General features: G+C 41.7%; 1 pseudogene; it reads left to right on the top strand.

Annotated features, from left to right (window-relative positions):
- Positions 1-3,771: 3,771 nt before the first annotated feature.
- Positions 3,772-22,705, top strand: LOC102391178 (annotated as a pseudogene).
- The last annotated feature ends 1,553 nt before the right edge of the window (positions 22,706-24,258 follow it).

The following is a 24,258-nucleotide window of genomic DNA, read 5'->3' as shown; positions in this document are numbered from 1 at the left end:
ATAGAACCAATGTGTATGCCCACTGCCATACCTCCTTTTCTGTAAAGTGGGTCCCAAAGTCAGAGGTGACATTCAGTGGATTTTAAGTGGATAATAAGTGACATATTACATGAATGTTGGTAGATTAAACATTTGCAGTCAACTGGTCAAAGCCTTGCAAATAGGATATATGTTGATTTCAGTCAAGAATTGCCACATCCAGGGTGAAAGGGATCCCCTTTGATCAATTTACCACCAAGTGGCTGGTTGATCTCCTTGAGGGATGGGTTCAGCCCTGGTCTTTGTGCGTCAGATTAAACATTTGGCAGTGGCAACAACTAAGTTGGCTTTGGTGAGTAGGAACCCCAGTATGCCCTCTATCTCTGTCACAGTGGCTATTTTATTCATGAGCCCATCACACCAGGATTAGAGTGGGTAACGACGTAGGCTGGCTGATATCAACTGGCTCAGTTATTATGAATAGTTGGTTGTTTAGTTGTCTATTTATTCCATGGTGTTTACTCTCTTATGGGCATTAATATGAAAAGATTTTCATGTTTCACACCCACTCTTAATAGATCCATCAACATGCTTCTTTCTCAGATTTTTTTTGTTTGTTTCTGATATTGCAAACATCTTGGTGTTACATCCCTGTCCAGCCAAGCCATTCACTGTTACTCAGGAGTCTAGAAAATTCTTACTTTGGCTGACTTCTCTTTCCATACACAGTTTATGATCAGATATACCACCTAAAGCTTTGCCCATTAGTAGGATTTCCCCTCATTTCTGCAGGCCACCACTTCATGTGACTGCAGCTCATTAGGAGTCCATTTTCAACTAGTACTCCTACACCAAGCCATCCATAAATCAAGCTTGGCTCTTTCCTGCCTTCATCAGGTAGTCATAAGGGGCCTCCCATCTGGTCAGAGATGTTAGCTAAGGTCAAGTACAACAGTGGTGGATGACATGGGCTTCTGTAGTTTTCACCTTCTGGCCCTGCCCATGCCTGATCCTGGATGTCCTATTTCTATCTTGCAACTGATGGCTTTTGTGCCTGACCAACTTTGTGATTTGGTGGGTCTGATAGACCCCCCATAATGGGGAGCTCTGGCTGCATGATCCCTTAGTATCATAATCAGATGATCCATCTCTACCAGGGTCCAGCAGCTTGCAAGGAGTCCTCTTTCGAATTGTGTTTAGTTCCCTGCCATGGATGGCATGCCCTTGCTCCAAAAGCTTAGAGTTCTATATTATGATTCTCTTGTGGGGTTGCCATACATTCTGCACAACATCCTTTTTGAGCATAAGATCCTCTGGGTCAACTAGATTAAGTGGCAGGCTGCTCGTACCACACTCTGAACCTGCTGCATGTCCTTCCCTCTGAGCCCCGCTCACAGCTGGCAGCCTTCCTTGTCACTTGTGTATTCTCAAGTTAGGAATGTGCTCTCTCCCCAAAACCCAAAGACTCCGATCACGCATGGTGCTTTCTTCTTGGTTGTGAGAAGTATAAGATATAGTAGTATCTCTAAGGGGTGGGATGTCCTGGAATGCCCCTGATTGTTTGGTATTGACAGAAGGTTTTATATTCCATCTTCTCAAGATTTCTCTCACTAGCTAGTTTTTCTCTTTCTCCTCTCCCTCCTTTAGCTAGTATTCTCATCCTTGCTCCCTGTCTCTACCTATCAGTAGGTTGATCTTTCTTCCCACAAAGTCTCCAATGTCCTTGCTATTTAGTGGATGCTCATCCAAGTAGATGAACACGACACTGTGGACATAGTGAACATACATATTCTGTAGACTACTTAGTGGGTCCTGGTCTTTTCAGACTCTACTTAGAGGGTGGGAAGTATGCATCAATTGAGGCAAGACTATAAATGTATATTGCTGTCAGTTCCATTTGAATTGCTTCTAATTCTCCTTGTTGATAGAAACAGAAATGAGTTAATTCATTATTAGGTCAATGCCCTTATACCATGCACCCAAAGCTGTGTTTTCACCCAGAAGAGCTAACTAAAATCATTAAGCAAGGTGTTAATATGCTCTAGAAAGATATTACTTGTGGTGTAATGGTTCCAACTGGGGCTATGACTTGGTGAAGTTTTGAGGATCATCCAACCTGATCCCTCTGTTTTTTGTAGAAATCACACTGGAGAATCAAGTGAGGGTGGGACAGAGACCCCCACCTCGTGTATGCTTTAGGTTTTAGGGGTGGCTTTACTCTTTGCCATTCCCACATAGAAAACCATATCATCTGTCATTGACTGTCTTGGTTGGGGGCCTTCCCCACATCAATAGCTCCTACTCTATAGTCCAAGGAGCACCTGTATGGGGGTTCTTCCAACTGCCAAGTGTGTCCCTTCCAATTATACAATCAGCAGTCAAGGAAATGACCACAGGGTGGATCCATTGGCCCAGCAGACCTACTGTGAACCAAGCCTGGCTGGAGCTCCATTTATTACCTGGCCTCTATATGCTCCCATCCTAACAGGGGCCACGATGACCCCAACGTATCAATATCGCCACTTTGGGCCCCCAAATATTAATATCACCACAGACTTCCTGTCCAGCAGTCCTTAAATATCTGGGTATTCCCCTTTCTCTAGTGTGTGGTTACTTGAATCATGATGGTAGTTACCTTTAGGGAAGGGCTGGGGAATAATTATTGTCAACCTTTGCCATGGTGTTTTAGGGTCCTTCTCATAGGTCCTGGCCTCTCCTTCAGGCAATGGCTCAGATCTAGAAACTGGGCAAGGAGTCATACTTCTATTGAGGCAACTGTGCTCAATCTCTTGATTGTTCATCCTTGATTCCCTTGCTATAAACTCAGCAACACCCTGCTGACTGCTTGTACAGTGTGGGAAGCCTGGGAACTCTGTGCTCTACTAGTTAGCTCACAACTCTCTGTCCTGGTTGCCTTCCTGACCTGCATGCTCATTATTATTAGACCCTCCTCTCTTCTAATCATTACATATGACCAGCTGACTTTGATTCGCTAGCCAAGCTAGCATCCCCATTGCTAACAGGGAGTGCAGTTTTAAAACAGTAATTCCTGTTGTGTCCTCTGGTCAGCAGAGGACAGCTGGTACTGATTTCTCAGTGATGCGGGTGCCCCTCGCATTAATGTATTCCTCATGGTTCTGGTGGCCCTCAAGTGGGGCAGGCCCTTCTAAGTTGTCCTGAGTTGGATCAAGAGGGGCCAGACACTTATGCTTCTATCACGGTCACTGTGCAGACTGCCCCTGGGAAGGAAGGGGCCCAGCCCTGAGAAAGACAGCTCTGTTCCACTTTGGGCAATTCTAGAAAGAATGGACAATCGGGGGCAGTCAACTGCTAGCACTCCAAGCAGCTTGGGAATAAGCCCTTCATTGCTGAAGAGGGGTCTGGGGGGTATGTCCCAGCCTTCACCATACCTAGGAGAGTTACTCGAACATTCCCAGCTCTCTGAACCTTTTGTCCCTTCATCCACCATCTGCCACCACTGTCTGGGATTTCTACTTCACAAATTTGAAGGAAAATTTAGATCAAAATATTTCTAAAAATATTCAGATATTTGCAAATTGGCAAAGATTAATTAGCCAAGAAATTGCCAAGAAATTGCTTGATTCTTCGATTTTAACTCTTAAATTATATGATGTCTAGCACATAAAGCATTCATGAACTAGAGTTTAGATATATATGTTTTAGAGATCATAGGCTTGAATCAACAAATCAAAGAACTTCACAACAAATTGAGGCAGATTCTCACTTGAAAAGTTCTCAGGGCCCCATGTAACTCTGGTCCTATAGGCCAGTATGCATCCCTTCTGCCTGCTCTCTGAAAGCAAGAAGCAAAAGGAGGACCTGGGCTGCCCTGGGGCTCCAAACAAGGGTGCAAAGGTGAATCTAGGTGTCCAGGAATAGGGGCCCAGAGTTAACGAGGTGAGAATATGCTTCCGACTTGCTGAAGCCTCAGTATCGGGATGCAGTCACTCTGCTCAGACCAGGGGATGGTGTCGGAGTGTAGGTGACAGGAGGTGCCCACGGACACGTGGCGGGTGACGTTGCAGAGAGGCTCGAGAGGTCTGGGCAGGAATGGAAGGACCGTGGGTTCAAAGGCTGAACACCCAGGTCTGCACTCAGGCCACAGGCAGCGTGACCTCTGGAATTGCCAAGCATTTTCATGAGGCTGGTGTCTAAGTTGAGACTGGGCTTTCAGCAGATGTTTATTTCACAGCGTGTCTTCTGGGTGAATTTTCTGGGGATTTTCAGTTTCTCCCCCAGAAAGTGTAAATTCTTCTGCTTGCCAGGTTTCGCTCCCTTCTAGACAACCTCTCACCCCTCAACCTCAAATTATTTTCACTGCTCAACACCCTATTCTCTCATTGGCGGACTTCCTGCTAACTCCCTCTTGTAACTTCAAGGCCTTTGCTCACTCTTTTTCTATTCTATCCTTTACTCGATCTAATTTCCACCCTTCCTTTACGCTCCCTATAAAAATTTACCTTCTGTGTGAAAATTGTTTGACTTTCCCCAGCGATTCCTCTTTCTCTTCTCTGCAATCCTATGGTAGCTAGAGGCACATCAATGGAAGCTGAATAAAGCACCTATTGTTTAATAATGCTTGCAGAGTGTTTCATGTATATTAACTCTTCTCACCCTAAACATAAGGGCTTCTTACAGAAAGAGTCCAAATCTTCCTACATTTTTGGTAGGCACACACAGTTCTTGGTGAACACTGGCTGATGTAGCTATTCTTTCCTTATCCTTCAGCCAGAATCATCGAAGCTGGTAGTGCAGCCCCATACACACCCTAGGGCTGAGGATATAGCAAAGTCCACACTTATCACTCCTTCTGCCCAACCCAGAAAAGTTATATGCATCAAAAACTATATCAACCTTTAGACAAGATCCTGAGTTGTCATTTGTTCCATCAGATTGTTTCAATTTGGAAATTTTTACTTTCTGCTTTGCACAGTGGTCTGACTATGCTACCAATGTACTTCACTTATGAAGACTGTCAGCTCCTGCTTTGTTCTCAGCCTCTTTGTCTCATATCAAGTGTTCTTAAGCCCACTAATTGATCGCGATGTTATGGAGACATTGATCGTGATGTTATGGAGGGTCCAAGAGAGCCAGGCTACTGAAGAGTCAGGTCACTACTCAGAGGGGAAACTGAGGCATGAACCCAGTAACACAGGCAAGGCCAGTACTGTAGGAAGTGCCTCAGTGAGCACTTTGGTTCTTGGGACGCTCGCCAAGACTTCAGATACCCAACTCCTGAAAGTTGTTATCTTTCTGGAAAGATAAAGCCTGGAAAGGCTGAGATGCTGAAACACTGATACTTTCTTCTCTAGTGAGGCAGTCAGGATATCCTGGAGAAAGTAACAACCTCAAACTGTCAATGGCTTAAAATAGCACAGGTTGATTTCTTGCTTACCTGCCAGCTAGAGATGGAGGTGTAGGGTCAGGAGTAGGTCTGCTCCACAGAGACATTACTCAGGATCACAGGCTTACAAGATGCTATTGATTCTGGTGCTGGTATCTCACCAGGAGGTTCCGGTTTGCCTCTGTGTTTGCTGCCTTGAGTACAAGCAGTTCAATATTTTGGACTCCTGTGCTCATATTTCATTGGTCCAAATTACTCATGTGGACACACCTAACTTCAAAGAGTAAGACTATGTCATCTTCTTTATACCTGGAAGGAGAGGAGAATGAGATGTTGGGACACTAGCAAAGCCTATCAGACAGAGTCAGAATTGATTCAAACTGGGTTTTCTATGGCTACATAGATAGACCTCATTTTATTGTGCTTTATATTATTGCACTTTGCAGACTGTATTTTTTGCAAATGGAAATTTGTATAAGATTTGGTAGTTGCAGATGATAAAAAACCCGCCTGCCAATGCAGGAGATGCAAGAGAGGTGGGTTCAATCCCTGGAGTAGGAAATGGCAACCCACCCAGTAATCTTGTCTGGAAAATCCCATGGACAGAGGAGCCTGGTGGGCTATACAGTCCATGGGGTCACAAAGAGTCAGATACAACTGAGCATGCACACACACATACACAAAGTTGAGGCAACCCTGCATCAAGCAAGTCTATTGGCACCATTTTTCCAATAGTATTTGATCACTTCTTATTTCTGTGTGACATTTATGCAATTATCCCAATATTTCAAACTTTTTCATGTTATGAGGTTTGTTATGGTGACTGTGATCAGTGATCCATGATGTTACTATAGTAATTGTTTGGAACACCATTAATCACTCCCATAGAAGACAAATAACTTAACTGCTCATTGTTATATATGTTCTGACTGGTCCACCAACCAGCCATCCTGCCATCTCTCTCCCTCTCCTCAGGCCTTTCTATTCCCTAAGACTCAGCAGTATTGAAATGAAGCCAGTTAATAACCCTACAATCGCCTCTAAGTGTTCAAACAAAAGGAAGGGTCATATGTCTCTTATCTTAAATAAAAATCTAGAAATAAGATTAAAGTGAGGAAGGCATGTCCAAAGCCAGGATAAACTGAAAGCAAGTCCTGTTTTGCCAATCAGCCAAGTTGGGTGTGCAAAGGAAAAGTTCTTAAAGGAAATTTAAAATGCTACTTCAGTGAACACACCAATGATAAGAAAGCAAAACAGCCTTATCATATGGAGGAAGTTTTAGTGGTCTTGATAGAAGGTCCAGTCAGCCACAACATTTGCTTATAAAGCTTAATCCAGAGCAAGGCTCTAATTCTCTTCAATTCTACAAAGTTGAGAGAGGTGAGGGAGCTGCAGAAGGAAAGTTTGAAGTTGGTTCATGAGGTTTCAGGAAAGCTGCCATTTACAGAAAGTGCTAAGTGAAGGAGCAAGTGCTGATATAGAAGCCTCAATGAGTTATCCAGAAGAGCTGCTGCTGCTGCTGCTAAGTTGCTTCAGTCATGTCCGACTCTGTGCGACCCTATAGACGGCAGCCCACCAGGCTCCCCCGTCTCTGGGATTCTCCAGGCAAGAACACTGGAGTGAGTTGCCATTTCCTCCTCCAATGCATGAAAGTGAAAAGTGAAAGTGAAGTAGTTCAGTCGTGTCCGACTCTTAGCGACCTCATGAACTGCAGCCCACCGGGCTCCTCCGTCCATGGGATTTTCCAGGCGAGAGTACTGGAGTGGGGTGCCATTGCCTTCTCTGATCCAGAAGAGCTAACAAAGATCATTAAGCAAGGTGGCTACCAATTTTTCTATGTCTTCTTTTGGAAGAAGACTCCACCTAGGACTTCCATAGTTACAGAGGAGATGTCAGTGCTTGGCTTCAAAAAGCCCAGCTGATACTCTTGTCTGGGGCTATTGTAGCTGGTGACTTGAAGTCATTGTTCATTTCCCATTCTGAAATTCTGAGGCCCTTAAGAATTATGCTAATCTACTCGGCCTATGCTCTGTAAGGGGAACAAGAAAGTCTAGATGACGGCACATCTGTTTACAGCATGGTTTAATGGAAAGTTTAAGCCCACTCTTGAGACCCACTGCTCAGAAAAAACGATGGATATCTGATGGAGACATACTCTGCAAGATGCTATAGAAAAATCCAAACAGATTTTTTGGCCAACCACCCCAAACTTCATCAACCACCATCCTGAACAGTCAGCAGCCGTCAACATGGAGGCAAGACCCTCCACCAGCAAAAAGATTGATTTGCTACAGGCTCAGATGATAGTTAGCAATTAGGTATTTTAAATTAAGGTATGTACATTGCTTTTTAGACAAAATGCTATTGCGTGCTTCATAGACCACAGTATATGTAAGTATAAATTTTATATGCACTGGGAAATTTAAAAATTGGTGTGACTTATTTTATTGCAATATTTGCTTTATTGTGGTGGTCTGGAACTGAGCTCACAATATCTTTGAGATACACTTTATGTCATTGCATGAGCTTGGTAGGAAATGAGTTGTTGTCTGGTACTAGGAAGAATAGAATAGTAGGAAGAGCTAGCAGTCAAATCCATAGGATCAAAAAGTCTTCTATAAAGTAAAATATGTTCTGAAATATAACCACAATTTAGAGTCTAGAACTATAATTCATCTTTGAGTGGGTCAACTCTAGTTTCTGGACATACATCTTCTAATTCATTAAGTAGTGCAATGGCACCCCACTCCAGTACTCTTGCCTGGAAAATCCCATGGACAGAGGAGCCTGGAAGGCTGCAGTCCTTGGGGTCTCTGAGGGTTGGACACGACTGAGTGACTTCACTTTCACTTTTCACTTTCATGCATTGGAGAAGGAAATGGCAACCCACTCCAGTGTTCTTGCCTGGAGAATCCCAGGGATGGGGAAGCCTGGTGGGCTGCCATCTATGGGGTCACACAGAGTCAGACACAACTAAAGTGACTTAGCAATAGCAAATAGTGCCACCCTTGTATATGAGAACAATATAAAGCTAAACCAACTACCATCAGAATTGACTCTTTTTTTTTCCAGTAAAAAAAAGGTGTGTTTCTACAATGAATTATCATGCCCTTTCTCCTTGTTCTCATTATGAAAATCACACCATGTATGAGCTGATTGTCTCTGCCTGGAGTTGTGGCCCATTACTATAAAAAAAGCCCTATAACTGGTCAGGGAATTGAGCCGTCTTCTTTGATTTTATTATCATCATGCCTTGACTGACCTACTCAGTCATTGCATTCCAGGAGATTATAGGAGTAATCTTAGTTTTCAAAAAATGAAATACAACTAATTAGATATAACTCAACTTAAACTCTAAAAAATTCCTAAATAATTATATGCGCACATAAACTCATATACAGAGACACAAATCTTACAAATTCACTACCTTTCAGAACAAGGAAGTTGTAATTAACAGTTTAAGAACCACTTTGAAGAACCTCTATGATGCCATAGAGTAACAAGACTCATTTCAACTGAAAAATCAACTGTGTAAATATCTCTGCCATAGATCCCTCAGTGGACACTCAAAAGAAGTGTTCTGTTTATAGGCAGGGCTTCGAATGTGAAGACTAACAGTGGGGAAGGGTTTCAAAGTTAGAAATAAGAATGGGGGATTACAACTGCAGATGATTTAAGTTGGTTTAGACTTGAGAGTCTTTGTAAGAAGGTACACCCTGTATACTCCAGCACATTGTAAGGTGATGGTCCTAAAACTTTTGTCACCTCTCAGACTGGAAACCACACTGACAGCAATTCTTGTTAGACTGAGCCATGCAAGATTGGAAGAAGCTTAGAAATTGCTTATGGATGTTCATGCTGTGGTTATTTGCCTGGAGAAGCACTCCCTTCTTAACAACCAGCCGTCGTAGGCTTTTCTTGGCTCCAGGTGAAGAGGTGACTTCCCTCTTTGGTTCAGTGTTCATAATTGGGCTTTCTGTTAGCAGGGGTGGTGAGAAAACAATGCTAATGAGGTCAAGGGTTCAATGCCCACGTGGGTCAGTTAGCTTTCTTTTGTTCTCTGGCCAAAAGTCTACGTTCTTTCACTGTGTCCAGCTACTATGATAACAATAGAGATTGGGAGAGAGTAAGAGAATGTGGACGAGCCTCTAATTCTACTCTTCCTATGGTGGAAAACAACTCCAAATCCTGTCCTTTTGCGGCAAGGTAATCTTCAAGGTTGAAGGACTGCCCCTTAAGAAGCAGTAAGGAAAATGAAAGATATAGTTTCACAGTGGTGGTAAAGAGGCTGAAACTACAGGATCAGAGCTCACAGCTGCAGCATTGCTTGGTCATTTATACTAAGAAGACAGCAGTTGTAAAGATGATGATTATTTACGGCCAATTTTCAGTTTCTTATTAGCCAAAGTTTCAACATTTCTAGACATCTGTGTGGGGGCTTCCCTGGTGGCTCAGTGGTAAAGAATTTTCCTGCCAATGCAAGGAGACATGGCTTTGATCCCTGGGTTGGGAAGATCCCCTGGAGAAGGAAATGGCAATCCACTTCAGCAATCCACTATAATACTTGCCTGGGAAATCCCATGGACAGAGGAGCTTGGTGGGCTACAGTCCATGGAGTCATGAAAGAGTCAGATATGACTTAGCAACTAAACAACAAAAATGTAAGGAATAAAGTGAGTCGGTTTGAGTTTCATATCTTTTTTTTTTTCCTTAGCCACTGTCTGTTGAAGATTCTAATGAACAATGAAACATCCTTTGATAGAAAGAGAAGAGAAGAGAGAAGGCCAAAGAAATCCCACAAACAGAGCTCAGCCCTGGAGTGTCTCAGATTTGACTTCTTAATCACGATTCATAATTCCTCATGCTATGTCCTGTTTTCTCAGAATCACTATATCTTCTGTAAAGTTAGGTAGCAATATAAATCAAAGTAGGCACTAACCAACCATGATGGAAAAACTATGGGCTTCTACATTGGCCTTATGACTCCTTAGCTTTGTGTATAGGTGTATGTCTGTGTGTGTGTGTCTGTGTGTGCACTTGCACTCACATACATGGGGAAGCTTCTTAACTGCTTTGAACCTCAGATTCCTTGCTTGTGAAATGGGGATATTAAAGTTTATCTCATAGATCTGTTGGAAGATTAGATGACCAAAGAAGAAATCTTGGCAAGTCTAGTGTGGTACCTGGAATGTTATATTTTCCCTAATGACTAGAGTTCCATTTATCAACATTGCATATATTTATTCTAGTTGGTTGTGTATATTAGTTCATTCCTTTTCATGGCTGATCAGTATTCCATTGTGTGAAAGTAAGACAGTTTGCCAATTCGTTTGCTGAAGGATATTTGTATTGTTTCTAGTTTTCAGAGATTCTGAATAACTGTGCTCCAAATATTCACATAGGTTTTCATTTCTCTAGGAGTGGGTTTTCTGGATCATATGGTAAGCAAATGTTTAACTTTATAAGAAACTACCAACATTTTCCAGAGTGGATGTACAATCTTGCACTCCCACCAGCAATGTATAAGAGTTCCAGTTGCTCCATACCCTTGATAGCACTTGGTATTGTCATGATTTTTTAATTGTTATTTTAGCCATTCTAATAGGAACATAATGATATTTCTTTGTGATTTTAATGCTCATTTCCCTAATGGCTAATGATGGTAAGCAATGTTTCATATGCTTATTTAGCACTACATTTTTTCTTTGGAGAAGTATCTGTTATATCTTTTGCTCAGCTACTTAACTGGGTGATTTATTTTCTTACCGTTGAGTTTTGAGAGTTCTTTATATATCTAGATATAAGTCCTTTATTAGATATGTGATTTGCAAATATTTTTTCCTACTCTGTAGCTTGTCTTTCTCTTAATCACAGGGTTTTAACAGGGAATGAAGAGTCTATACACTAAGTTCTTTAAAAATTAAATAGACTTGGCTCTTCCTATTAGTTGGGAGAAGGCAATATGAAAAAAAGTTTGATTTGAGATGCAAACAAACCTGGGTTTGAATCCTGTTAGTTTCCTCATCTGTAAAGGGTAGACCATAGTACTTAACACATAGGGTTGCTGGGAGAATTAAGTGAGATAATATATATCAAGGGCTTAGCCTAGTGCCAGGATGTTGTAAATGTTCAGTAAGTATAAAGATCATATTCTTATTACAAAACCCTCACCTCCAAACCTTTGCATAATCTGCTCCCTCTGCTTGGACTGTCCTTACTCCTCGCTCCCCTGTTTTCTTCCAGCTTAAATTGACTCCTGTTCAGGGGGTTTTGCTGGACATCACCGGTTTGGACCTGATACCCCTTTTTGCTCCTATGGTACCCTTTAATCACCTTCCTTCACTCTGTATTTTAAGCATAATAAGCTGTGAGTAACTCGAGGGCAGGGCCAATGTCTTTATCATCTAAAATTATTCCAGGTCGTGTTTGATGAATGAATGAATAAATAAATGAATGAGTTCATCTCATGCTTTGTCTGGGAGTTCCAATTAAACATCCCTCAGAGTATTGCCAAATTCAGTCCCTTTAAGACAGCCTTAAACATCCCAAATGGATGTCTATGACTTAACACCAGGACCCGGCTTACAATCAGCCAAACAGACACTGCATCTTTGACAAGTTGGATGCCTACTGGAGAAACTTGAATGCTCCGCATCTATTTACTTTTACCACGTGCCATAAAAATTAAAAATACATTGTACCACAAGTGCGGTATTTAGTGTCTCACTTTAATTACATTCAAGTGTGTTGCTAAATAGTCTTGAGAAAACCTTAATGACCAGCTGTTCTACCCTTTTCCCATATGTCAGAAATGGTTTCTGAAATCACATTCTGGGACAGTAAGGTTGTATAATTAGACAGTGTATAGTTAACACTTCTAGATTTTCCGCTTAAACTGTGGACCCTTTACACTAACATATTGTGCGATTCTGCCGGTTTGGCGCAATACAATTAAACGACATGCCAACAGCGACGGAGATATGCAAACTCCATCAGACTTGTTATCACTGCATCATTATTTCCTCATATCTTTTTCATCGTCGGGGTGGCATGCTTTTGCGTGTGTGTGTGTGCTATGCAATATTCAGCATGTTTGGCTGACAAATAAACTTAGTAAAGGGGGCTGTAAATTTTTAATATTCCCTTCATAATGCCATTTATCTCACTAGAATTAGATGTGAGAGTAGCTTTTGCATCCTTTTGAACAAAGAGCTATCACTCAGATACAGAGCAACCATTTAAAGAAACAAAACTAAAATTCCTCCAAGGTGGTAATAGAAGCCAGCATTTTTACTCTGCTTTTGGTAGGGACGTAGGGATTTTCACCTACCCCCAAACTGGGTTTAGGAGGTAAAAGAAGTTGAATTTAGACAATAGGTTGTTGTGAAAATAAGTCATTAGTTACTTTCAGTTGCTTGACTCTCGGTTTAATGAGTTGTTTTGGAACCATAATAGCTCATTTGATTAAATTTGTTTAATTGTTTGATTTTTGAGTATAGGCATGAGGCTGAAATAGAAATATAAAATGAGGAAATGGGAAATTCTATCAACTATTAATATTCTTTGGCTCTCCCTTTCCTTCTCCCTCAAAAGAAAATCTCCTTGACATTGTCCCAAATCTCAAGAAAAAAACAGAACTCTGATTTCTGATTGAGAGTTGCCCAGATAAATATGGTAAGACCAAGTCACAGCTGAAGCTTTCTCGAGTCCTAAGGCAGCAAATTCATTTTTGAAAAAGGCTGAGAGAGCTTCACCATTCTAAGACCGATTTACACCATTTTTTTTCTTCTAAGCTTGAATTTCCAATGACTTATTTAGATGTAAGCACTGACAGCTGTAATCATGCTTTAAATCTTGCTTTGTATCCTTAGTTATAATGTTGTTCAATTAATATTCAGAATAATGGAAGTGATGTGCCGTTGTGAAAAAGACTTGAATACAGTCCAATGCTTTGGGAAACTGACTCTCGAGAGGATTAATCAGCATTTAAAACTTGCATTAATAAAAATCTGATCTTCCGCCATGCGGCATGCATAATACTTTTCATTTTTAAACATTTTAGTTTAATAATGTGGCATCCTTTGTCCTGATTTTTAAAATGATTTTTAAACTGAGCTCCTTCAGATCAATTTTGTCTTGACCCTTGTACATAATTGGACACTTGCAATTTAAAAATACAAGGATGCTCTTTTGCATGGTGTGCTAAACTGTGTTTCCATTATTAAAGATAAGGGCAATAGTGGACTACGGGTTAGTACTTAACATTTCAGATTTTTCCCCTCCATTTATATGGAAAGAGTTTTCAATCTTTCTTCAGAGCTCAATTATCCAAACCCAGTCCTTGAGAGAAAAAGAGCTAAAAACTACATTTTAATAACAAAAAATGATCAGTGGAAATAGGATCTTTTGCTGTAAATGGTATATATCAAACAATCGATGATTAGCGGTCTCTTTTTGTTTTTAAATCAGCATAAGTAACCCTGAGTTATTTACATGTAAACAAGGATTCAGGTTCTAAAGCTAAAATGACATGATGGAAAATGAACTGGGAGATGGTGGATGCAGGGCTCTGTTTGGCTTATAGCTAAATGGGAATGAAATCAATTTTAGTAACAGGGAAGAAAGATGATTTTGAGAGCAGAATAGAAAAAAATTGCTGTTTTACTTTACTGTTTCACTAGTAAAGTGATCAGATGCTTTATGACCAGAAGTGAAGTCAAGTTAGCACGTGCTCTGTGGGTTTTCTCTCTCGTTAGACCAGAGGCTTGCTTACCGGCCCAGGACCCACTGCTTTTCCTCTGCTGAGTCCACGTTCCACACTACTGACCATGGTGCTAAATGTGACCTGGAAGGATCTTTCTTCCCTTTGCAGGATTTTAGGAAAATCTGTTAGTTTCCATGATAAAGCAGTGGGCACCTCCGTGCAAATTCTTACTGCTGCTGGGCCATATTAGGATTTTGTAGCAGGTGCAGCAAATGGTCAATGAATGCTCATTGGAAGACTCTCTTTAAAAGCCCCAGTTAAGTGCCTGCCTGCCTGCCTGCCTGCCTGCCGTGGTTGCATGGGTTTCTGCTCAGAACTTTGCTCACCTGGTCCTCCTTCCCAGCAGAGGTTTCTCTGCTTTGGCAGCTTCTTTGAGTCCCATGACTGCTCTGAGATGAGGGTGAGGGGGTGTACAGAGAGCGATGGAGACCCTCAGAAAAGTGGGGGGCAGCTGCCATACTGAAGGAGCTAAAGGTTCCAACGTGTGGGGGGAAATGGGTGTCAGGGCCATCTGCTTCTGAGTCAGGGGCTGAACACAGGCAGAGCAGATATTCAAGAGAACAAGAGCATTTCTTTAAGACTCCACTGAAGACTTGGAAAAGGCAATGGCACCCCACTCCAGTACTCTTGCCTGGAAAATCTCATGGACAGAGGACCCTGGTAGGCTTCCATCTATGGGGTCACACAGAGTTGGACACAACTGAAGCGACTTAGCAGCAGCAGCCACTGAAGACTTCCCTGGTAGTTCAGTGGATAAGACACTGCACTGCCCCTGCCAGGGTCCTGGGTTCAATTCCTGCTCAGGGAACTAGATCACACATGCTGTGTGGCACAGCAAAGAAAAAAAAAAAGATACCAGTGAAGTGCTTGCATCATACCAACAGCAAAGGGCATGTTATATTAATGAGGGTATTAAAAACATAAAACTTGAAAAACACTGAAGCCTGTGCCTGACAGAAGCGTTGGTAGCAAAAGCATTTTTATCTGCAAACTGACTACATTTGTGGAGGTGATTGGGTCTTGGTTTGAATGCAGACAGAACAGGGACCACAGCCTCTGTCCTCATAGGAAAGAGTCTTGTGTTCGAAAAGTCTCTTTCTCAGAGTACTGAAAAGGTTTTTGCAAGTTGGTTTACTTGTTTTCCTTGCTTTGTAACATTTTTCTCCAACTGTGGCTGCTGGGGAGGTAGGCAACAGAGCTGGGCCCTGTGCCCAAGTGGGTACCCTGCCCTCTACTGCGGGAGAGAGGTGGGGGCCTGCTCCCTGGGTGCAATTCCCCAGCATCCTGGCATTTGGGAAATTTGTTTAACCTCCTGGGGAAAGATTCCACCACCCCTGTTTTGGGGACAAATTACGAACATTTTGACAGCCTCAAGGCCCACTCCATTTAGCCCAGTATAATCTTTCTAAAACTCAAATAAGATTAGGTCAGTGCCTTGCTGTAAAGTGTAAACAAACGATTTCCCCTGGCCTATTAAAAGAAATCCCAAGGCTTTAATATTACCAACTCTGCCTTCACTCTCTGACCCCAGACCAGCCCCCAGGCTGTATCTTCTCCTTTTCTTCCACTGTTTTCAGACACCTTGGTCTCAAGTCAGAGTAGCCTAGACATCACTCCTTGAACAGAAGTGCTTTTCCTCTCCCTGTGTCCTTGCTCCAAGAACATCCCCTCCTTTGCCCTTTGCCTGCATGGAGAGCTCCTACTCATCCTTCAGTGCCCAACTCAAATGCCCCTTCCTATCTGCAGCTTCTCCTGAACTCCCTGGTGCTCTCTCCTTCCACATCCTCCACCCTGTCCCCCTCAAGAAGAGTGGGGATCATCACTCCTCTAGCTGGGGCTCCTCTACTATAACAACTATCACTCCATCTACAGGTGTTTTTTGTTGTTTCTCTCACAGAATTGTGGAGAAGGCAATGGCAACCCACTCCAGCATTCTTGCCTGGAGAATCCCAGGGATAGGGGAGCCTGGTGGGCTGCCACCTATGGAGTCGCACAGAGCCAGACACAACTGAAGCGACTTAGCAGCAGCAGCCACAGAATTCTGAGTTATGCAAGAGTTAGAATATTAACTCCAAAGTCGTTGGGACTTCCCGGGTGGCTCAGTGGTGAAGAATCTGCCTGCCAGTGCAGAGACACAGGAGATGCAGGTTTGACCCCTGGGCCAGGAATATTCCTGGAGGAGGGCATGGCAACATGATATAGAGATTAAACAAAACAATGAAAGTGAAAGTTGCTCAGTCGTGTCAAACCCTTTGCAACCCTATGGACTGCAGCCCGCCAAGCTCCTCTGTCCATGAAATTCTCCAGATAAGAATACTAGAGTGGGTTGCCATTCCTTTCTCCAGGGGATTTTCCAGACCCAGGGATCGAACTCAGGTGTCCCGCATTGCAGGCAGATTCTTTATCAACTGAGTCAACAGATAAATCCCATGGATAGAGGAGCCCGGCAGGCTATAGTCAATGAAGTGCAAAAGAGTCAGACATGACTTAGCGACTAAACAACAACAATACTTTTGTTAAGTGAATAAACGAATGGGCAAGCTGAAGAGTCTTAGATTGAAGATGTAACTAGAGTCCTCTGAAAATCACAGTACATGACAAGTACCTTTTCAGGCCTCAGACATTTGCCCTATATTTTCTAGTGAGATTTCTTTCTTCTAACTTCAAGCTTACCTATAAAAATATAAATGCTATTGATTCTCTGTGGATCTGAAAATTTTTTTAAATTTCCAAGAGAGTCAAATGAAGCGTACCTTGGTCTGCATAAACATGGTCATCTTCTCACTGCTTGGGACTTGCAGGGGAAAAAAAAAAAACTCATCATGAGAAATGGTGCAGATGGTATATTTGGCATCACCAGCCCGAGTCGATCAGAGATGCATTTATTTACATGACTTTGTTTGCATTGTGACCATTTATCTGGGTCCTTGCTCACATTTAACCTTTTGGAGGATCGGCAGGGACTGAGCCATTTTGCCCTTGGGATCGGATGAGGCGAGCCCCCTGTAAGGATGATGTTTGCCTTTCTTCCTACCTGCAAAGCATGCATTTCTTACAGCCTCAGAAAACATTTGGTTATGTTATCTCATGGGTCCAGGAGGAGCGTGGCATGTGCCAAATTTAAGAGCCATTGCCAAATGCCATGGTTCACATTATGTAGACAGCGTGCCAGTGGAACTGGCGCTTCTCGTTGTAGATTGGAGCTCTTGCCTCAGAGGCAAAGGATCCCCATTAGTCGTTTCCAACTGGGATCATGCCCTTTGCCTTCACTTTTGAGATATCTTTGTGTGAGTGTACAAACCATGGCTTACAGGCACAGCTGATAGACCACTGTGACTGATCTCTTCCAGGCTGGGATGGTGAGCCCCCTAAAGGGCACCAAAATGGTCTCAGCCCCCAAGGGTGACTTGGAGATGCTGAGAAACAGCATGGTGCCTTGGAAAGGGTCTTAGAAAGCTCAGTTCTGGGTCTGTAAAATGGGGACAATTTACTTACTTTTTCTGAGCTTTGGTTTCCTCATCTTTCAACAGGAATAATCAGAGTTATTGTCATGACAATTGACCTAATTCACACAAAGCATTTGGTGTAGTAACAGACACCAAGTCAGCCCTCAATAAAAGTTTTTATTATTAATACTATCATGATTACTGATACGTCTTGCTTGGTGGTTGTGAAGATTAAATAACTGGTATTGAAGTGCTCTGGGAATCTGCAGAGCTCAGCAGAGGTGAGGAATGCTTGCTTCAGCAGGGGGGAAGGGTAATTGCTTATAAAGGCTCTGTCAAAACATGTTTCAACATGATTCTCTGGCCAAGAGTCCCCAATATTTTTTAAATAAGAAGCTACTGAGTCAGACAGAGAAAGACAAACACTATATGAAATCATTTATATGTGGAATCTAATAACCAAACTAGTGAATAAAACAAAAAAAGAAGTAGACGCACAGATAATAGAGAACAAACTAGCGGTTACCAGAAGGGAGAAGGAAGAAGGAGGGGTAACATAAGGGGAGGGGTAAAAGGGCTGTTATGGGATTATATGAAATCTTTTTTTTTTTCATTTAAAAACACTTTTTTATTATGTGTTTCAGGTTTTCAGCATTAAAATTTAACATCTATATGTACTACAAAGTGATTATCACCTTAAGTCCAGTTACCAAGCCATTTTAACCTTCATGTTAAAGAAAAAGAGCTCTCCTAAAGTGCTTTGAAGCACAAGGAAAGTTATTTTCAACCTACCGAGCAGCAGAAGGAGTAGTGGTAGATGATACAACTTGCTAATTCTTTTTCATAATTAATTTCTGCCAATGGGTAATGAAGTTAAACATGGATATTTGTGAGTTTCTGTTTTCACTTTATAGTATTGGGGAAGGGTCCTAGAGACAGAATCGTGTCTCCCCAAAGTCTTATGTTGAAACCCTAATCCCGCAGTGTGACTGTATTTGGAATAAGAAAGTAATTAAAATGAAGTAAAATCATAAGGGTGGATGGAGCCCTGATCCATCCAAGGGGATTAGCGTCCTAATAAGACCGTATGAGAGGGCTCATGCTCTTTCTTTCTTCTCCGTGTGAGAACATAGCATGAAGGCAGACATCTACTAGCCCAGAGAGATCTCAGCAGAAACCACACCTTGACCTTGGACTGCCCAGCCTCCAAACCTCTGAGAATATAAAGTCCTGTTTTTTAAGCCACACAGTGCATGGTATTTTGTTATGGCAGCCCCCGCAGACTACAATACGGGCAGGGGTGCTGAGGATAAGGCGCCTTGAATATCTACCTGCCCAGTCTCCTGTAAAACGTGCTCAGATAAGTCTGTAAAATCAGAGACTGTTTGTAAAACGTTGTCTTTATGTATGGTACCGAGAAGTTAACCCCCAATGATGCATCTGAGTCCCAGGGTTTGTATTTGGGGAACAACATTCATCTTGAAAAGTCTGTAACATTTTTGAGGATGAAAAGTTTGGTATGAAAAGTAGCACTTTGAAAGCAGAGGGTGAGTAAAAATGAGAGGAAGAAAGCAAAGAATGAGGGGGGAAAAAAGCTTATATTGGCCTATACAGAATAGAACACTTAGACCAACTGTAGTACTAAATGTTTCCTTTTAAAAAAAAAAATGTCTCCTAAAACTAACTCCAAATGGAGTCATATAAACCCAAATACTAGAATCAGGGGAAATTCCAGTGAGGGAGAACATTTTGGTATATCAGTAGTTTAGTTTTCTTGTAAGGAAATAAAAAGGAAATTAATTCAGTGATTTGTTCAGAATAGTTACAAAAGTGCACAGTCTCAGAGATCAGCGGGGAATACAGTTCCTGCTGGAGGCAGCAGTTGTCTGGTCTCCTAGAGGAGGTAAGTTATTTTATTTGTGTTGAGGTGGAGGAGAGGAAGGGACAGTTTTCCGGTTTCTTTCCCCTTGTCCTGGAAAAGGTGCAGACTTTCGTGGAATATATCTCGCGCTTTCTTGCCTTATTATTCTTTCTCTTTTCTTTTATCCTTGTTCATATTTGCTTGAATTTTCCCACTTTTATCATGATATAACTGACGTATTGTATAAGTTTAAGGTGTACATGTGATGGTTTGATATTTGTGTATATTTCAGAATGATTCCAGTAATAAAGTTGGTTAATACATCCATCACCTCACAGTTACCTTTTATGCACGTGTGTGTGTGTGTAGAACTTTAAAGATGTATTCTTTGCAACTTTCATGTATATAACAATACTGTTAACTATTGTTACCCTCCTGTACATTAGATCCCCAGAAATCATTCATTTCAAAACTGGAAGTTTGCACCCTTGACCACCTTCATCCATCCCAGTGCCGCACCCCCCTCAACCCCTGGGCAACCACCAAACTACTCTGTTTCTGTGAGTTTGTTTTTTAGATTCCACATATAAGTGAGATCATCTAGTAATAGTATTTATCTTTGTCTAACTTATTTCACTCAACATAATACCCTCAAGGTTCACATCCATGCTGTCACAAATGTCAAGATTTCCTTTCTGTTATGGCTGAATAATATTCCTGTATGTGTGTGTGTCTCTGTATCTGTCTATCTATCTGTATCACTTTTTTTATTCATTCGTCCATTTACAAACAACTTGGGTTGCTTCCATACCTTGGCTTTTGTGAATAGCACTGCTTTGAACATGGAATGCAGATTTCTATTCAAGATAGTGATTTCATTTCCTTTGGATATATACCTGAAATTGAAGTTGCTGGATCATATGACAGTTTTATTTCTAATTTTTTGAGGAAACTTTGTACTCTTTTCCATAGTGACTGCACTAGTTTGCACTCCCACCAACAGTGTGCAAGGGTTCCCTTTCCCCCACATCCTCGCCAGCCTTATATCTTGTATTTTTGATGATAGCCATTCTAACAGGTGTGAGGTAATCTCTCATTGTGGATTTTATTTGCATTTCCCTGATGATTAGTGATGTCATGTACCTTTCAATCGGAGAAGGCAATGGCACCCCACTCCAGTATTCTTGCCTGGAAAATCCCATGGACAGAGGAGCCTGCTAGGCTGGAGTCCACGGGGTCGCAAAGAGTCGGACACGACTGAGCGACTTCACTTTCACTTTTTCACTTTCATGCATTGGAGAAGGAAATGGCAACCCACTCCAGTGTTCTTGCCTGGAGAATCCCAAGGACAGCGGAGCCTGGTGGGCTGCTGTCTATGGGGTCGCACAGAGTCAGACACGACTGAAGTGACTTAGCAGCAGTACCTTTCAATGTACCAGTTGGCCATTTGTATGGCTTCTTTGGGAAAATCTATATTCAGGTCCTTTGCCTACATTTAATTGGGTTATTTGGGGGTTTTGCTTTGGTTTGGGGTTGGGTTTTTCTGCTGTTAAGTTTTATGAACTTCTACTATATTTTGGGTATTAACCCCTTATCAGATATATAGTTTGCAAATATTTCTCCCATTCTGTAGGCTACCTTTTCATCTTATTCTTTTGCTGTGCAGAGGCTTTTTAGTTTGATATAGTCCTACTTGTTTATTTTTGCTTTTGTTGCTTGTGCTTTAAGTATCAAATCCCAACAAACACACAGACAAAAAACAGTGTTGTCAAAACTAACAGCAAGGAGCTTACGCCCATGGTTTCATCTAGGACTTCTGTAGTTTCTGGTATTACAGTTAAGTCATAATCCATTTCAAGTTAATTTTTGTGAGTGGTGTAAGATAGGGGTCTGGTTTCATTATTGAAGAGACTATCTTATCCTCTGAATATTCTTGGTTCCCATAACAAATACTGTTTGACCACATACGAACGGTTTATTTTGGGGTTCTCAGTTCTGTTCCATTGGTCTGTGTGTCTGTTCTTATGCCAATACCATACTATTTTGATTATTATAACCTTGTCAAATAGTTTGAAATCAGTAAATGTGAAGCATCCAGCTTTTGTTCTTCTTTCTCAAGGTTGCTTTGGTTATTCAGAGTCTCTCAGGTGGTTCCAAATTTCAAGGTTTTTTTTTTTTTTTTCTTTTTTTTTCCTATTTTTCAAAAGACAGATTTCAGGGTTTTTTATTTCTATTTTTGAAAATTTTCCTGTTTTTTAGTTCTATTTTTTAAAAGACATTAAAATCTTGGTACAGATTGCATTCCATCTGTAGGTTGCTTTCAGTTGTATGAACATTTTATCAGTACTAACTCTTTCAGTCCAAGAACATGAACTATCTTTTTATTTATTTTTGTTTTCAATTCCTTACATCAATGTTTTATACTTTTCAGTGTACAGATCTTTCACCTTATGGTTAAATTTATTCCTAAGTATTTTTATCCTTTTTGATACTGTTATAGGTGGGATTGTTTCTTTCTTTTTCAGGTAGTTTGTTGTTAATATATAGAAATGTAACTAATTTTTGCATGTTGAGTTTGTTGGCTAAGAAAGGAAATTAGAGTTGCTAACAGGCAAGCTTGAAACATTCAAGGAGAAGCAGAAAAACCAAGACTGTTTGTGAAAGATACTGCTAAGAAGGGTCAGGAGGCTATCTGTGTAGTTCTGGCCATGGAGGTGAGGAGGTCAAGGAAGGTTGTGAGCAAGTTGTATGCATCCCAGGCTCACATGAACTCTGTACTCATGGGGCTGACGAACAAGTTAGCAGTCTTACAAGTGACTGGTTCTTGCAGAAGAGCACAGAAGTAATGAAGGCCATTCAGATTCTTGTTAAGATTCCATAAATCTAGTTCAAACAAATAGATTATAGGATACAGATAAAATAAATAGATGAAGAAATGCATGCATTGTCCAAAGAGATGATGAAGGCTGAGGACATGGAGGGATGTTAGAGGACACCTTTGAAAGCATAGATGATCAAGGAGAAATGGAAGAAGCAGCAGAAATGGAAATTAACAAAATTCTATTTGAAATTACAGTAGGGGCCTTGGGCAAAGCAAAATTGGTAAAGTGATCAATGTTGTTATGGAGCCTGAATCTCCGGAAATGATGGCCACCTCAGAAGATAAAGAATGGGAAGAGGCCCTGGAGGCCATGCCTCCCAGCTGGTTGTACTTAGCAACTAGGGGCCACCCTGTTGGACCTCAGGCTTTTCTCATGGCCTACCTGCTGGGCATACATACACTCCTCTGATGCAGCTGCCATTTTATGTATCTCTTGCATTACACCTCTGTTGATGAGGCATTGCATTCTGGAGAAGATGCTCTGCTAATATCACTTCACTCTCTGCAGAAATCTTGTGATTTCAACTGGACTCTTCTTATGAGAAATGGTGTGATAAATGCATCATTTTTAGGAATACAAATAGAAGTATCTTTTTAGAGGACAAGAAAAGAAATCTGTCTTCTCACAAAGCACTTTTGGGAATAGAACTCATTGCCTGAATGTTAAGGACTCTATTTTTTTGTATGTAAAACACTATGCTGCTGCTGCCGCCAAGTCGCTTCAGTCGTGTCTGACCCTGTGTGACCCCATAGACGGCAGCCCACCAGGCTCCTCCATCCCCGGGATTCTCCAGTCAAGAACACTGGATTGGGTTGCCATTTCCTTCTCCAATGCATGCATGCATGCTAAGTTGCTTCAGTCATGTCTGACTCTGTGAGACCCTATGGACAGCAGCCCACCAGGCTCCTCCATCCATGGGGTTTTCCAGGCAGGAGTACTGGAGTGGGTTGCCACTGCCTTCTCCAAAAGTTTCCTGTGAGGAAGACACAAAAGTGTGGACATAAGTTTGGTGAGAGAAAGGTCTAGAGAAGAGAATGGATATACCAGTTAAGAGGTTTGAACTTTATCTCAAGGGCAATGGAGGTTTGTTAGAGGGTTTTAAGCACAAAGAGGTTTAAATAGAACTACTTTTTGTGTTGTTGTTAAGGAAGATCTCAGTTGATGATTGTATTCGGGAATTTTTGACGCGATCAATATCAGAGTAGGCGGTGTTTTAAGGAGAGGAAACAGTGGGAAGAATGTGGGACAGCTAGAGATCAGAAAGAGCACGGTTCATAGAAAACTGCTTAGAGCAGAGCGACCACACCAGGAGTTCCAAAGAGAAATGATTAGGGTCAAGCTGCAGCAGGGGGCATAGAGTGGGGAAGAGACACAGAGAACTTGAAAAGACAGAGTGCAGGCTCTGGCTGGATATGTGGGTGAGTGCGGGGGGTCCATGACTCCCAGTTCAGCCTGGGTGACTGGGGGACACTTATACCACTCCTGACGATAAAAGAGGTGGTACACAGAGCAGACTTTGTCAGGGGAATTTGATCGGAGCAATTTGGTACAGGTTGTTTGGAGATGCTTGTGGAACACTAGGTTGAGATGGTCCAGCAGGCAAAATGCAATTTAGAAATGGGGTTTAATATAGACATTACAACACTCACCTCAATAGCATAGAGCCCAGGAGAAGTTCAGGGAGTAAAAGATATTACCTGGGGAAAATCTCACTCATTGTATGGTGAAATAAAATCAGTACTAAAAAATAAAAATCCTGGGATAGAAGGAGGGTGTCAATACTTACAAATCAGTCAGGAGGAAAGAGTCAGAGAAGGTACTGCTAGAATTCTACGTGTGTGACTGGAGACTTAAAGGAATGAAAAGTCAACAGAGAGGGAGAGGTGAGAAGTCCAGCAGAGGTAAATACTGTAAGTGAAGAGTGGTGATGGGATTGGGTGAAGAACAGTTGAAGAGGTTGA

The sequence above is a fragment of the Bubalus bubalis genome, chromosome 5, assembly GCF_019923935.1.
Source record: "Bubalus bubalis isolate 160015118507 breed Murrah chromosome 5, NDDB_SH_1, whole genome shotgun sequence".
In the NCBI taxonomy this organism is placed as follows: Eukaryota; Metazoa; Chordata; class Mammalia; order Artiodactyla; family Bovidae; genus Bubalus; species Bubalus bubalis.
The sequence above is the reverse complement of the archived record's forward strand: the minus strand, read 5'-3'. Positions and strand labels throughout refer to the sequence as shown.